This window comes from Elephantulus edwardii, unplaced genomic scaffold (assembly GCF_000299155.1).
Source record: "Elephantulus edwardii isolate Elephantulus edwardi_28Jun2011 unplaced genomic scaffold, EleEdw1.0 scaffold00002, whole genome shotgun sequence".
In the NCBI taxonomy this organism is placed as follows: Eukaryota; Metazoa; Chordata; class Mammalia; order Macroscelidea; family Macroscelididae; genus Elephantulus; species Elephantulus edwardii.
Genome location: NW_006399752.1, coordinates 39,859,942 through 39,875,071, shown reverse-complemented (window position 1 = coordinate 39,875,071; position 15,130 = coordinate 39,859,942). Strand labels below are relative to the sequence as shown.

General features: G+C 39.8%; 2 pseudogenes; both read left to right on the top strand.

The window, feature by feature from the left end:
• Positions 1-1,230: 1,230 nt before the first annotated feature.
• On the top strand, positions 1,231-6,944 carry LOC102872326 (annotated as a pseudogene).
• A 2,377-nt stretch (positions 6,945-9,321) lies between these two features.
• LOC102871926 overlaps positions 9,322-15,130 on the top strand; it is a 21,858-nt pseudogene continuing 16,049 nt past the window's right edge.

Here is a 15,130-nt window from a genome sequence, read left to right as displayed (position 1 = left end):
GTGCTCACATGGGGAAGAAGTTTTGCTTTTATTTCTACAAATTCATCAGAGAGAATTTGGATTCCTGAAAAAAAGAATAAAATTAAGACATGGCCAACAAGAGGAAATTCGATATGATGAATCTTAAAGCCAACTTCACCGACAAGGATCTACAAAGAAGAAACTTTCAATACCTGAAAGCAACCAAGATAACACGTTTGGAGAAGCTTCTGAATTGGGGACAGCTGAAATGCTTTTCCCATGAAGGAGAGAAGTTGGTAGAAAAGAATGGACAAAATTTAAGTACATCTACTTTGTTTCTTGCTATGCTAGCCTTGGTGTCTACCCAGGTAGTTATTATAAAAGCTGAAAATCACACTTATTGGGCATATATCCCAAATCTTCCTTTTAAAAAGCTGTTTCATGATAGGCCCCTATGACTACCATATTCCTTAATGATTCAAATTGGATGCCTGGTTCTTATGATGTTTGTGGTCCAGCTATGCCTAATGAAGAAGGGAGAGAAATTTTTAATTATACTACAGGAACTATGGGAACTCCAATTTGTATTGGACCTGACCCACATGCTTAAAAATTATTGATGAGGCATGATTATCCATTATACAAAATGATACTAGCTTACCTGGCAATATGTTTATTTTCAGTGCTTATGGATTCAGAAATATTAGGAACTTGACATATTGGAAGATATGGGATCTCTTCAAATGAGTATTTTTTCCATTTAAATAATAGGATACATTGTAGAGATACATTCTCTACTTGTAGAATAGAGTCTGCCTGAGTATTAGTTAATACTTCCCAGTATTAGTATTAGTTAATACATCATTGATTGGGGTCCTTTTGGTTCCACTCAGGAGAAATTTAAAGATATAGATTTAAAATGGAAGCAACAGCATCAGTCTATTAGTACTCATGCTCAAAATAATATTACTTGGGATGGAGGAGGAATATCGCCTCTTTCCCCACACATGCCTGGCTTCCCACATCAGAGAGATCTTTGGAAGTTAGTGTCAGCATTAGGTAAAATAAAAAGCTGGAGAAGAGGAATTAATTTTTACAGAAATAAAAAAAATCAAGATATTACTTTAATAATGAATCTTAATGAAACTAGATATTTACAAAGCTGTGTTAAATTACCCTCTGTACTTATGATTGGAAATATTACCTGGGAGGAAGAGAGTGGATTAATGCATTGTAAAAAGTGCTCTTTTACAGCCTGGTTCCGGCGCTATGGCCCCCACAAAGAAGGGTGGTGAGAAGAAGAAAGGCCGTTCTGCCATCAACGAAGTGGTGACCAGAGAGGACACCATCAACATTCACAAGCGCATCAATGGAGTGGGATTTAAAAAGCATGCTCCTCGGGCACTAAAGGAGATCCGGAAATTTGCCATGAAGGAGATGGGAACACCAGATGTTCGCATTGACACCAGGCTTAACAAAGCTGTCTGGGCCAAAGGAATAAGGAATGTCCCATACCGCATCCGTGTACAGTTGTCCAGAAAACGTAATGAGGATGAAGATTCCCCAAACAAGCTGTATACACTGGTTACCTAGGTACCTGTCACCACTTTCAAAAATCTACAGACCGTCAATGTGGATGAAAACTAATAGCTGATTGTCAAATAAAGTTATAAAACTGTCAAAAAAAAGTGCTCTTTATACACATGTCTGAATCTCAGTATTAATGTTAATTTGCATAGTGAAAGTATATACATGCTTAGAGCTAAAGCTAGTTTATGGTTGCCAGTTCACACGAATCGACCATGGCAAGAATCTTCTAATTCCATATTACACAGGTCCTAGTAGATGGGTTAATAAAAAGAACAAAAAGATTTGTAGGAATATTAATTGCTCTCACACTAGGTATTATAGCTATTACTGCCACCACTGAAACAGCAAGAGTAGCCTCATCTAAAAGGGTACAAACCACTGAATTTGTACAAAACTGGCACAAGATTCAGAAACTCTTTGGTCAAATCAGTGTCGAATAGATGCAAAAATGTATTCTGAAATAGCTGATTTGCAACAAGTGGTTGCATTATTAGGAGATCAAGTTATTAATTTATGAAGACAAATATATTTGAAATATGATTGGAATATAACTTCATTTTGTGTAAAACCAGTATGTTTCCTTAAAACAAAGTTAAAAAAAACATTTATGCATCAAAATTTATCTCAATCCAAAAGTCCTTCTTTTCTTAGTTTTGCTAGTGGTTTGTTGATTTTATTGACCTTTTCCAAGGATCAACTTCTAGTTTTGTTTATGGTTTCGATTGTTTTTCTGTTTTATTTATTTCTGCTCTAACTTTTATAATGTTTCCCTCCACTTTGGAAGTCAGCTGCCTGACTGGCGGGATGCCTGGCATCTCCGTGGTGGCCAGACTTGGTGGCAGTCAAGGCAAGGGAAGTTTCTAGGGCCCTATTTGCTGTGTGTTACTGCTCTTTTTGACCTTCAAAAATGGGTGGGTGGCCCAGAACCTTAAACTATGGGGAAGTAAGGGTGGAGCCTGTGTTGCTTGCTCCAGGTGGTCCCTTAAACTCATGTAGGGCCCTCAGGTCTAAGGCCCTAGAGCCTGTATTTAATTGCTTTGGTGAACCTTCTTCAAGGTTTTATAGCCCTGGCATGTCCACTTGCCGTACAGAGGTAACCTGTGGCTACTGAGAAGCTGAACACTGTGACACTGACCTGTCAAATGAAATAATGGTTACCCATGGTGGACAGTGTTTGGTGGTGCTCCCCTGTTAAAACAAGCTTAGAAGCAGGAGTGGCATCCACTTCCCTAAACAGCATACCTCCAGAAACCCTATGAACCTGGAGCAAGGATGAAAGTCACACAAGTGTTGAGGACTTTCATCCATAGGGTCACTATGAGTCGCCTACAACTCGATGGCACTTAACAACAACAACAATTTTTAAAATTTCAGATATTTTAGAGGGTTTTCATGCTATTCTTCTTCAATTTGCTGGAGATGTTGGGTTAGACAGCCAATGGTCATTTTCCCCCCTGTCTTTTGATGTGTTTGATTATTGCTATAAAGTTGCCTCTGATTACTGCTTTAGCTGTTTCCCAGAGGTTTTGGTAAGTGGTGTTTTCATTGCCATTTGTTTCTAGAAACTTTTAAATTTAATTTTTTATTTCTTCTAGTATCCACTCATGTTCAAACAAGGTGTGGTTCAGCTTCCAAATGTATGGGTTCCCCCCCCTTATCCTCTTGTTATTAATTTCTAATTTTGTAACATTGTGATCTGAGAAGATGCTTTGTATTATTTCTATGGTTTTTTTTAATTTATTGGTGTTTGCCTTGAGATCTAAAATGTGATCTTTTCTGGAGAACGTTCCATACACTTTGGAGAAAAAGGTGTACTGTGCTTTTTGGGGGGTGCAGTAGCCTATAAATATCTATGAGGTCGAGTTGGTTTATTGTGTGGTTTAATTCTTCAGTGGTTTTTTTTTTCTGGTAGTTCTATTTTTTCTTGATAGTAGTGTATTGAAGTCTCCAACTACAATAGTATTGTTGTCTATTTCCTTTTTTTCAGTTTTTTAAATATATTTTATATATTTTACAGGTCTTTCATTTAGTGCATAGATATTTATTATTGTTATGTCCTCTTGTTCTATTGGCACTTTAAGCATTATGTAGTGACCTTCTTTGTCCTTTGTGATGGTTTTTGCATTGAAATTTATTTTATCAGAGATTAGTATTGCTACTCCTGCTTTTTTTTCATTGCCATTTGCTTGGTATATTTTTCCCTACCCTTTTGTTTTTAGTATTTCTTTGTCTTTATTTTCTAGTGTGTCTCTTGTAGACAACATATTAATGGATTTTGTTTTTTTATCCAATCTGCTATTCTTTTTTTCTCTTCAGAGGTGCATTTAAACCATTCACATTTAGTTTCATTATTGAGAGGTAAGGTTTTATTGCTATCATGTGTTGAGTTCTTTTTTGTTTTGTTGCTACTTACTTTGGTTCATCCTGCTTTCTGTGCCATTTCTGCAATAAAGACATCCCTGAGCGTTTCCTGCAATGCTGGTCTTGTTTTTACAAAATCCCTTAGATTCTGTTTTTCTGGGAATATCTTGATCTCACCTTCATATTTGGTGGATAATTTTGCTGAGTACAGTATTCTTGGTTGACAGTTATGTTCTTTGAGTGTTTGATATGTGTCATTAGACTGCCTTCTTGCTCGCATGATTTCTGCTGAGAAATTGGCACTTAATCTTATCGGCTCTCCCTTATAGCTTACTTTCTGTTTCTCCTTTGCTGTTTTCAGAATTATCACCTTATCTTTGGTTCTGGCAAGTTTGACTATGATATGCATTGGTGTATTTCTTTTGGGGTCTATTCTATATAGTATTCATTCAGCTTCTTGAATATATATTCTCTTATTCTTCATTATGCCTGGCACGCTTTCTTCTAGTAATTCTTCCACAACTTTTTCAGTGTCTTTACTTTCTTCCTCCTGTTCTGGGATTCTGATGATGCACATGTTATTTCTCTTGATGGTGTCCCACATTATTCTTAGGTTTTCTTCTTTTCCTTTCTTTTTTGATTCTGATTTTTGCTCTAGCAGATCAGTAGTGACAATTCTATCCTCTATTTCACTGGTTTTGTGTTCCATCTCTTCAACTCTGTTCATGTGTCCCTCCATCATATTGATAGCATCTGAAACCTTGGACCTCATATTTCAGATTGTGGTTTCTTGTTTTTCCAGTGCCCCTAATGCCTCATTGGTTTTGTCTGCATTGTTTTGGATTTTTTTTTTTAAGTTCCTCCTGATTTTTGCTTACAGTGTCCTGTATTTCTTCAATTTTGTTTTTCACCCATTGAAACTATAAAATCATTATTCTTTTGAATTCTGTGTCAGAAAGTTCCATCAGACTTTCTGGCTTCAGGAAATCCATTCTACTCTATCACTTTTGGGGGGGCGATATCTTGCTTTGGGCTTATGTGGGAAGTGAGGTAGTCTGCTTCTTTTGGGATATTGCTGTGATAGTTTTTTTGTGCTGAGGTGATAGCCAGTTCACTGCTCCAGAAAGAGGTTGGACAGGCAAACAAGCAGATGCATGTAGAGTGAGTGCACATACAGATGCACATGTAGGTGGAGGGGGAGGGGTGAGACATGCATGCAGATATACACAGGAGGGAGTACAGGGGAGACCTGAATGGAAAACCAGGAAGCCTCAGTTTTCTCCTTGAAAACTGGGTCTGCCGCCCTAATCAAGCTCCAGCTGTGTCACTCCTTCCTTCTTAAGGTGATGGGGTCTCACAATTGGTCCAGCAATCAGCTGTGATCCCTCCCTAAGTACCTCACTCAATTTCCTGCTGTCTTGCTTGCTCCTGGCCAGTGTGTTCCACTGTGGCTTCCTGCTCCCTGCTAATGGTTCCCCACCTTGGCTTGCTGCACCCACCGAGGCTCACTGTACCCCACCAACACTCTCTGCACCCAACCAATGCTTGCAGCTCCCACAGCTCTCAAATGTCTGTGTTGGTCCACAGCAATGTTTTGAGAAGCACTTATATATTTGTGCTCTCTTTCTGGCCCAAGGCTTGCAAGGGTGAGGGCCTGACAGCAGTTTGTTCCCCAAAGTAACTGAGTGACCAAGGAGGAAGCCTGTTGTTCCCTTCTGGAAGTGGCTTCTCACCTCTGTCGAGGGGCCCAGGACCTCCCTGTTGCCTGAGTTAAGGGGTCCCATGTGGTCAAGCCAGACAGAAGTTTGTTCCCCAAAGTACCTGCTTGCTCCTGGCAGGTGGGTCCCACAATGGCTCAGCTGGTAGCTTTTGGCTGGGACTCAGCTGGTGGCTTCTGTCAGGGCCCATCGCTCACTGCTCCTGTGGTTCCCAAACCGATTATTTTAATGAAAGTTGTGACTCAAAACCTACTGTCTGCATCATGCTGCATCAGTCTCTGCATGCCATGTAGGTCTCTCTGGTGGCCCGTTTCTATGTAGCTTGCTGCTTCTCCAGCTCCTTACACTATTTTCTCTGCTGCTGCCATATTCGTTCCCTCATTACCCAATCTTTTCAGGTCCCTCGGGCCTCTTCTATATGAAACCAAGTGTGTAAAGGTTGCCATAAAGGACAATCAAGTGAAAGACTTTATACATTACAGTGGTTGGGATAAAAACTGGAATGAATGGGTTCCAGAAAACAGAGTGCTCAAATATGTGGACACCAATATGTAGAAACAGAACTTCTAAAAGCACCTCAAGAGCAACATGCAGAAGGGACTATGAGAGGAGCTGCCCCAGGAAAGAGACATCTGGTCTGCAACAGAAAAATGTTGAGGTGCAAACAAAAAAGAACAAACAAAAACCACCAGGAAATGGAGATGGTGACAGTACCGGTAAGATACCTCAGCCTCTGTGGAAGAAGAGGGCTCACATAGGTCCTACTGTTGAAAATGAGAACATATTCATGAACAGAGGTGAAGATTAAAGTGAAGATGCCAGAAGAATGAAAACCATGGCATGTTGAATATTGGGACTTAAATACTAGGCAAAAACAGCTATTTTATCTTCCTGCTAAGAAGAATGTGATCCCATTCTCAAAGATTGTGTAAATTGAAAGAAATCACAGAGGAACACAGATAACAAGGAATAAGCTGTTAATAAAGTTGTGGCTGGAATAAAAGAATGTCAATGTAATTTTGGGTACTCAACTTCTCTACAAATCTGAGAGAACTTGTATGCAGAAATCCTTGCAGATCACCTCAAAGCACCTACGTAGAGGGTATATGGAGTGACCCATCTACTGGATTACTTGTACAAATTGGAGCAATGTTGGCCTATACAGCTCTGGATGAGCAGAGCCTTGACTTATTACCCAACTCTTTTCATGATTTCCTAAAGTAATTGGTAAAGAATTCTGCCTCTTCCTTTAGTGCCAGTGACTATGAAGTGGCTCCTCCTGAGAATCGTCTGCAAGCTGTGTTAGACTGCTAATACTTGCTTATATTTTTGGAACTCTGGAAACATCTTAGTCCCTCTCTTGTACAAATTATGTACTTTGAAAACGTTAGCATATAATGAAATTGATGTATGTTTGTTTTCTCCTTGATGTTGTTGGTTGTTATGTGTCATTGAGTCAGCTGAAACTCCTAATGACTCTATGTACAACAGCTCTAAACCCTGCTCTATCCTGTGCCAATCTTATTTTCTCTGACACCCCCCCCCCTTTACCCCAGTTACTGAATCAATCCATCTCATTGAGGATCTTCCTCTCTTGAGCTGTCCCTCCACCCTTCCACTCTCCAAGGACTGGCCCCTCCTTGTAACAAGCCCAAAGTATGTCAGATGAAGCTTCAGAATCCTTGCCTCCAAGGAGCAGGCTGATTTCATCTTCTCTAGAATGAACCTATTTATTCTACTAGCAGTTCATGGTATATTCAATACTCTTTTCCAGTATCACAGCTCAAAGGCATCAATTCTCCTTCTATCATCCCTTGTCATTGTCCCACTCTCTGATTTATAACAAATTATTACAAAGGCCATGGCCTGTATCAGGTGCATCTTACTCTCCAGACAGACTTCGTTTCTCTTCAGTACCTTGAAGAAGTCTCTGTGGGCAGATTTACCAATTTAATTTGTCTTTTAATTTCCTGCTGATGCCAAGAGTGTCAATTGTGGAGTCAAGAAAACTAAAGTTGTTCACAATCTTAATCTCTTCACCATCTATCACAATACTAACAACTGGCTCAGTGGTGAGAATCTTTGTCTTCTTGATGATGAGCTTCAATCCATATTTAAGGCTGCAGTCCTTGACCTTCTCCAGCAAGCACTTCAGGTTCTCTTCAGTTTCCGCAAGCAAGGTTGTGTCATCTGCATAATGCAGACTGTCCATAAGTCTTCCTCCAATCCTGATGCCACATTTCTCCTCACAGAGCACAGTCTCCCAGATAATCTGTTCTGCCTATAGATTGAAAAGGTATGGAGATAAGATACATCCCTGGTGTACATCCTTTTCCATTTTGAACTGTACAGTGTTTCCTTGCTCTGTTCTGACAGCTGTCTCCTAGTCTAAGTATTGGTTTTGCATAAACACAATCAAGTGTTCTGGAATTTCCATTCTTCATAGAGTTAGCTAGTTTGTTGTGGTCCACACAGTGAAATGTTTTTGAATAGTCAATGAAACACAGATAGACTTGCCTCTGGTACTTTCTACCTTCAGCCAAGATCCATCTAACATTAGCTATAATATCCCTAGTACCACGACCCCTTCTAAATCCAGCCTGCCCTTCTGGCAGTTCTGTATTGATGTACTGTTCCAATAGTTTTGGGATAATCGTCAGCAAAATCTTGTTTGCATGTGATGTCAATGATATTGTTTGATAACTTCCATACTCTTTGGAATGGGAACAAATAAAAGATTTTTCCCCCCAGTCAGTTGGTGAAGTGGCTGTCCTCCAGATTTCTTTGCACAACTTGGTGAGCACAGAGTCTGTTTGATTTTAAACAGAGAAAATAAAAGGGATTGAGATATATATGGTTTGGTGTTTTTTTTTTCTGTTAAGAAGAATATGGCATCAAGATTGAAGGAAGATTGTGCTGCAATCCTGAAGGCACGTGCCAAAAGAACAAACAAATATGTTTTGGAGAAAATGCAACTAGAGTGCTCCTTGGAGACAAAGATGATAAAGCATTACCTCACATATTTCAGGCATGTTGCTATGAGGGGTTATTGAGTGGAGAGTGACATCATGCTTGGGAAGGTGGAAGATAGGTGAAAGAGAGGAAGACCCTCAACTAGGTGGACTGACACAGTGATTGCTGCAACAGGCTCTTGTGTGTTAAGAAGTGTGAGGATGACACAGGGTAGGATGGACTCAGATCTGTTTTTCACAGGATCTCTATGAGACATACTTGACAGCACCTCCCAACAACAACAATAATAAACATTGAGAATGAATGAAAGTGTGAATGAATACATAAATACATAAATGCAGGTATCAGCTTATATTTTCTCCTCCTGAAGACAGTTTGTCGCCTATTGGAAAGAAGCTGGCTGCAATCCCAAAGGCACGTGATTCAAGGCCACCAGATGCTCTGTGGGAGAAGGATGGGCAGTCTCCTCCCACGTGATTAACTGCCTCTAAAAACCCACCGGAGGGTCATCTATGGGTCGGTTCTGACTCTTTGGTACACAACAACACAAAAAGACAGCTTCTATTTCTCCTCCAACCTGTAGACAAATCTAAGTACAGGAAGAAGTGAAGAAAGAGTGTGTGGCCAAAGCTAGGTCATTTTTTCCCCCCAACCCTACCTTTGTCATTAACTTTCTGTGAGTGCTTGGACAAGTTCTGTGTCTCTCTGTGAGAGGAATATGGAGCTAGGTAAGCTCATGTAGCAAGTGTTAGACAGGAAGAAAGAGTTGAGAGAAAGAAATAAAGAAGCTGGTCCCAAGAAACCAGCAGGGCTTGATAGTGTGATCTGAGAGGGATGCCAGACGACCTCTCGCAGAGAGGATCAGAGTGGCACGCAGGCAGGCAAAGAAGTTTCTTTTTACAGGCGTTTTAAGGTCAACTTAGAGGGGGTGGTAGTTTGCACCAGAATTGGGAGGCAGAGATCCTGTCAATGTGTAATCAGGCACAGGGCCTCATCAGGATCTGGTTCTCATGTTGCCTTGTCAGGTGATAGATATTATCAGGTTTCTTCAAGGAATGATCAGGCCTGGGGGCAACTGTGATATTCTTCCTCCGGTAAGGATCCTGGGAGTGCTTCCTCAAACACAATCCCCCTCTTTTACACCCCAAATCCAGGGCAAAACATTATCCACATGACAGGAGAGTCCCTGAGTAGTGTAAAGGTTAACACACTTGTCTGCTAAGCAAGATTGACATTTCGAGTCCACCAGAAGTGCTTTTGAAAAATGTTCTGGTGATTTCCTTCCATTAATCAACCATTGAAAATCTACAGCACACAGTTCTCCTCTTTAGATACAAGATTCTCGAAGAAGAAATCCACTTGACCACAACAGGGATGAGGAAAGAAGATGCTTAGTTCACACAATAGTGATGGTAGCGCGCCCTCTGGTGGTTTAAGCTTCAAATTTCAGGAGTTAAGAAGAGTGCAGAGTTTCTCATGGACAAAAAGTCTTTTCTAAAAGATGCAGCAAGGATGCTCCTTGGAGGCAAAGAAAGTGAAACTCCGGTTCATCAACTTTGATCATGTTCTTAGGAAGGGCTAGTCCTTGGACAAGGACATCATTCTTGGGAAGGTGGAGGGTCAGCAAAGAAAGGAAAGACTCTCAATGAGATGAATTGACACAGTAACTGTAACAGTAGGTTCAAGTATATCAGAGATTATGAAGATGGCACAGGACAGGTTTCTGATCTATTGTTCATAGGGTCCCTGTGAGTCATACTCTACTCTATGGCTCCTAACAACACAGCAGCAAGCCCAGCACAGGGTTTCTAGAAGGCAACAAGTGATTATCTTAATTTCATTTACCTAAACCTCTCCAGAGTGCTAAAGAGCAATGACATCAGCCCAGAGACCATGGTCTTTGCAATTATTTGCTATGCATCAGAATGCTGGACAACTAAGGGTGACAGGAGAATGCCATTGGGTTGTGATACTTGTGAAGAATTTTGAACATACCATTGTGTGCCAAGAGAATGGATCTGTTCTGAAGAGGGTGAAGTGAAGTTGCTCCTTGTAGGCAAGAATTTTGAGGTTCCTTCTCATATACTTTGGGCACGTGGCTAGAAAGGACCAGTTCTTGGAGAAAGATATTGTGCTTGGAAGGGTGAAAGGACAGGGCAGGAGAGGAAGACCTCAGAGGAGAGGGATTGACACAATAACTTGGGTAATTGGGGTAGGTGTGTCAGAAACGGTATGGTTGGCTCAGGATAGGGCAGGATTCAGAGTATTGTGCATAGGGTCACTATGAGTCACAAGCAATTCAATGGCATATAACAACAAGACCCATTTGGAAACTCATGAAAGTGTAGATTCCCAGTCTTTCCCTACATCATGTCCATTATTATGATTCAAGATATTTGGGCAGAGCCTTTAGTATGGACCCAAGGAATCACAGTTTGAGGAATGCAGATTGTAGGCATAAGACTGAATCCTTCCTTTTTTCAGCTTCCTCTATTGTCAATAACTTCATCTTAACTGGATCTACAATCTATAAACTTAGTATCAGCAGTCAGGAGATGTATTTCACTGGGAAAGTCTGTATCAGGACCTCTCCAAATTACTGAGGAACAATGATGTTAATTTGAGGGCTAAGGTATGTTTAATTAAGATCGTGGTCTGAAAAATCACTTGAAATTGAAAATCACTTGTGATTGAAAAATCATTTCCTGTGCTACTAAGATCTAGACAATGAATAAGGATAACAAAAGAAAAATGAATTTCTGTGGTGTTCAAGAGCACTGAATATCCCAAAGACTGCTAAAAGAACAAACAGGTCTTGGAGAAGGCTTATCAGAGTGCTCCTTCCAAGGAGACAAGGACAATGAAGATTTATTTTGCATACCTTGGGCATGTTGCTAGAAAAGGCTCTTCCATGGAGAAGGACATCATGCCTGGAAAAGTGCAGGGATGGAAAAATAGAGTAAGACCCTCAACCAGGTGGATAGATACAGTGACTATATCAGTGGGTTCAAGAGTATCAGAGATTGTGAGAATGACACAGGATAGGACAGGGTTCAGATGTGTTGTTTAGAACTTCAGTTTTATTCCATGATTATGGTTTTAAAGAGAAGCAAGATTAAATCTCAGAAGAGGTTCTATCTCTTGGCCAAGGCATGGTCATAGTCCAGCACAGCCCCAGGCTCAGAGGACTCCCAGTCAAACAGCATAGCTCAGGCAAAGAGCATCTCAGACCCTGATTACCCTATTAAAGAACAGAGACAACAGACTGTACTTAGATTTCCCTCAGTTGAACTGTGGTTATTATGTTCTTTCAAATCTCTTCCAACACATTGTAAGTTCATGAACACTGCCTGGTACTACAATGCAATCTTCACAATCCTTGTTATATTTGGAGTCCATTGTTAGAGCCATTATGTCAATCCACTTCATAGAGAGACTTCTTTTTCACTCTCTACTTTTTTCAAGAATATCTTTCTCCAAGAGTTGGCCCTTCATGATAACATGAAAAGACAGAAGACAAAGTCTCACTATTCTTGCTTCTCAGAAATATTATTGTTGTCTTTCCTAGACAAATGTTCTTGTTCTGGTAGTCCATGGTACATTCAATATTCTTCACCAGGTCATGGGTCACACCGTAGCATAGCTCCACTACAAGATGCCAAAGCCTGTGTGGCATGGATAGGCCCAGGAGCATCTTTGCACCACCGCTTCCACAGTGTCTGCACAGCGCTGTGGCCCAGCCTAGGTGCACTCACACACCAGCTAGGGACAGAAACACTGTCAGGTTGAGGGGCTGCAGTTTCAGTGTGACCCAGACCATGCTCCTGTCCAGAGCACTAGGCCACTGTCCTGCCACCTGGCAAACACTGCCCCACCTGCTGGAGACTGCTGCTCCACTGCTTGAAGATGAATGACCCTCTGCCACCCCACTGTCCTTGCACCAGGAGTATTAATATCACAGGTAAAGCCATTTCCTACCCCCTCCCAGAGCCAGGATTTGAGCTGCAGACCCTTTGGACACAGCCTAGCTATGGCAATTGTCTGGTTGAGGAGGCTAATTCATAGGACATCCCTCTCCCCAACTGGAGCAAGAATTCCCTTTAGTCAAAGAGTCAGAGAGAAATTCAAGTAGGGTGAGCTCCTCTGGAACAGTGTGTTCCTCAGCCAACGTTATTAGACTAAGGGCCTGCTAAGGCCTCAGGCATGCAAAAACTACCACAGCAATAACATGGAAGAAGCAGATGACCTCACACCCTACATAAAACCAAAAAAGATGTTATCTCCCCAAAAAGTGTCATAACACAGAATCAATGGATTTCCTGAAGCCAGAAAGTCTGATGGAACTTTCTGACACAGAATTCAAAAGAAAAATGATTGAATATTCTCAATGTTTGTGAGACAAACTTGAAGAATTACAGGATTCTACAAGCAAAAGTCAAGAAGAAATAAAAAAAAATCCAAGGCAATACAGATAAAACAAACAAGACATTAGAAGCTTGAGAAAAATGAGAACCCACAATCCTGAATATAAGGACCTATGTTTCAGATGTTGTCAACATTTTGAAGGGACATTTGAGCAGAGTTGAAGAGATGGAATACAGAATGAGTGAAATAGAAGATAGAAGTCTCAACACTTTTCTGCTAGAACAAAAAGCAGACTCAAAAAGGAAGAAAAAAGAAGAAAGCCTAAGAATAATGTGGGACACCATCAAGAGGAATAACACATGCATAATTGGAATCACAGAACAATAAGAAGCAAATAAAGGTATGGAGAAAGTTGTGGAAGAATAACTAGAAGAAAAAATTCCAGGTATAATGAAGAATGAAAGAATATGTATTTAAGAAGCTGAGCAAACACCCCAAAAGAAAAACACCAAGGCATATCACAGTCAAATTTGCCAGAACCAAAGATAAGGAGAGAATTCTGAAAACAGCAAGAAATGAAGAATAACCTATAAGAGAGAGCAAGTAATATTAAGTGCCAGTTCCTCAGCAGAAACCTTGCAAGCAAGAAGACAGTGGAATAACATATATCAAACACTCAAAGAATGAAACTGCCAACCAAGAATACTGTACCCAGAAAAATTGTCTATGAAATATGAAGGAGAGATCAAGATATTCTCAGATAAACAGAACCTAAAGGATTTTGTAAAAACCAGACCAGTGACACAGGAAATAATGAGGGAAGTCTTTCTTACAGAGGTGTCACAGAAAGCAGGATGGACCAAAGTAAACAGCAACAACACCAGAAAGAACTAAAAAAAGGAAAAAAATGGTAGCAATAAAACGTTGCATCTCAATAATTACACTGAATATGAACAGTTTAAATGCACCAGTGAAAGGGGGTAGCAGATTTGATAAAAAAAGAAAACCCATCAGCATGCTGTCTACAAGAGACATATGTGAAAAGTGAAAATGAAGAAAGAATAAAAATAAAAGGATGGAAAAAACATCCCAAGCAAATGAAAACCAGAAAAAAAGCAGAAATAGTAATAGTAATCTCTGATAAAATAGATTTCAGCACAAAACCATCACAAAGTTCAAGGATGTCCACTATATAATGCTTAAAGGGTCAATAGAACAAAAGGACATAACCATAATATCTATGCACCAAATGAGATAGCTGCAAAATATACAAAGCAAATGTTACCAGAACTGAAACAAAGAAATAGACACCACCACAATAGCTGTTGAAGACTTCAGTATATTACCCTCAAGAAGAGATAGAACTACCAGGAAAAAACTACAAAGATGCTAAAGAATTCATTCTCATAGATATATACAGGCTAATGTACCCCAAAAAAGCACTATCTACCTTCTTCTCCAATGTGATTGGAACATTTTCCAGAACAGATTACATATTAGATCACAAAGCAAGCATCAATAAATTTAAAAATGTGGAAATAATACAAAGCATCTTCTCAGACCACAATGCTACAAAATTAGTAACCAGAGGATAAAGGAGAAAAAAAAAGCAAACATTTGGAAGCTGAATAGCACTTTGTTTGAACATGAGTGGGTACTAGAAGATATAAAAATTAAAATAATGAATTTTCTTGAAATAAATGAAAATGAAACATAACTTACCAAACCCTTGGTGAAACAACCAAAGCAATAACTAGAGATCAATTTATAGCAATAAGCAAACACATCAAAAGGCAAGAAAAAATGATAATGGATTCTTTAACTGAACAGAAAGTTGAAAAAGAGCAGAAAGAAAACTTGACAGCATCTAAAAAATGAAATTATAAAAATTAAGAAATTAAGGCAGAAATAAATGAAATGGAAAACAGAAAAGCAATTTAAACCAATAAGACCAGGAATTGGTTCTTTGAAAAGATCAATAAAATTGACAAACCATTAGGAAAGAAAGAGGGGGGGAACCATAATCCAAATAAGAGAAGAAAGGTGCAATGTTGCAACAGAAACAACTAAAATTAAAAGGTTAACAATAGCGGGAGGGTGGGGGGAAGTGGGGAGGGATTGTATACCAATGAAGGAATTTTTCTACTTTTCAAGGAGAAGAA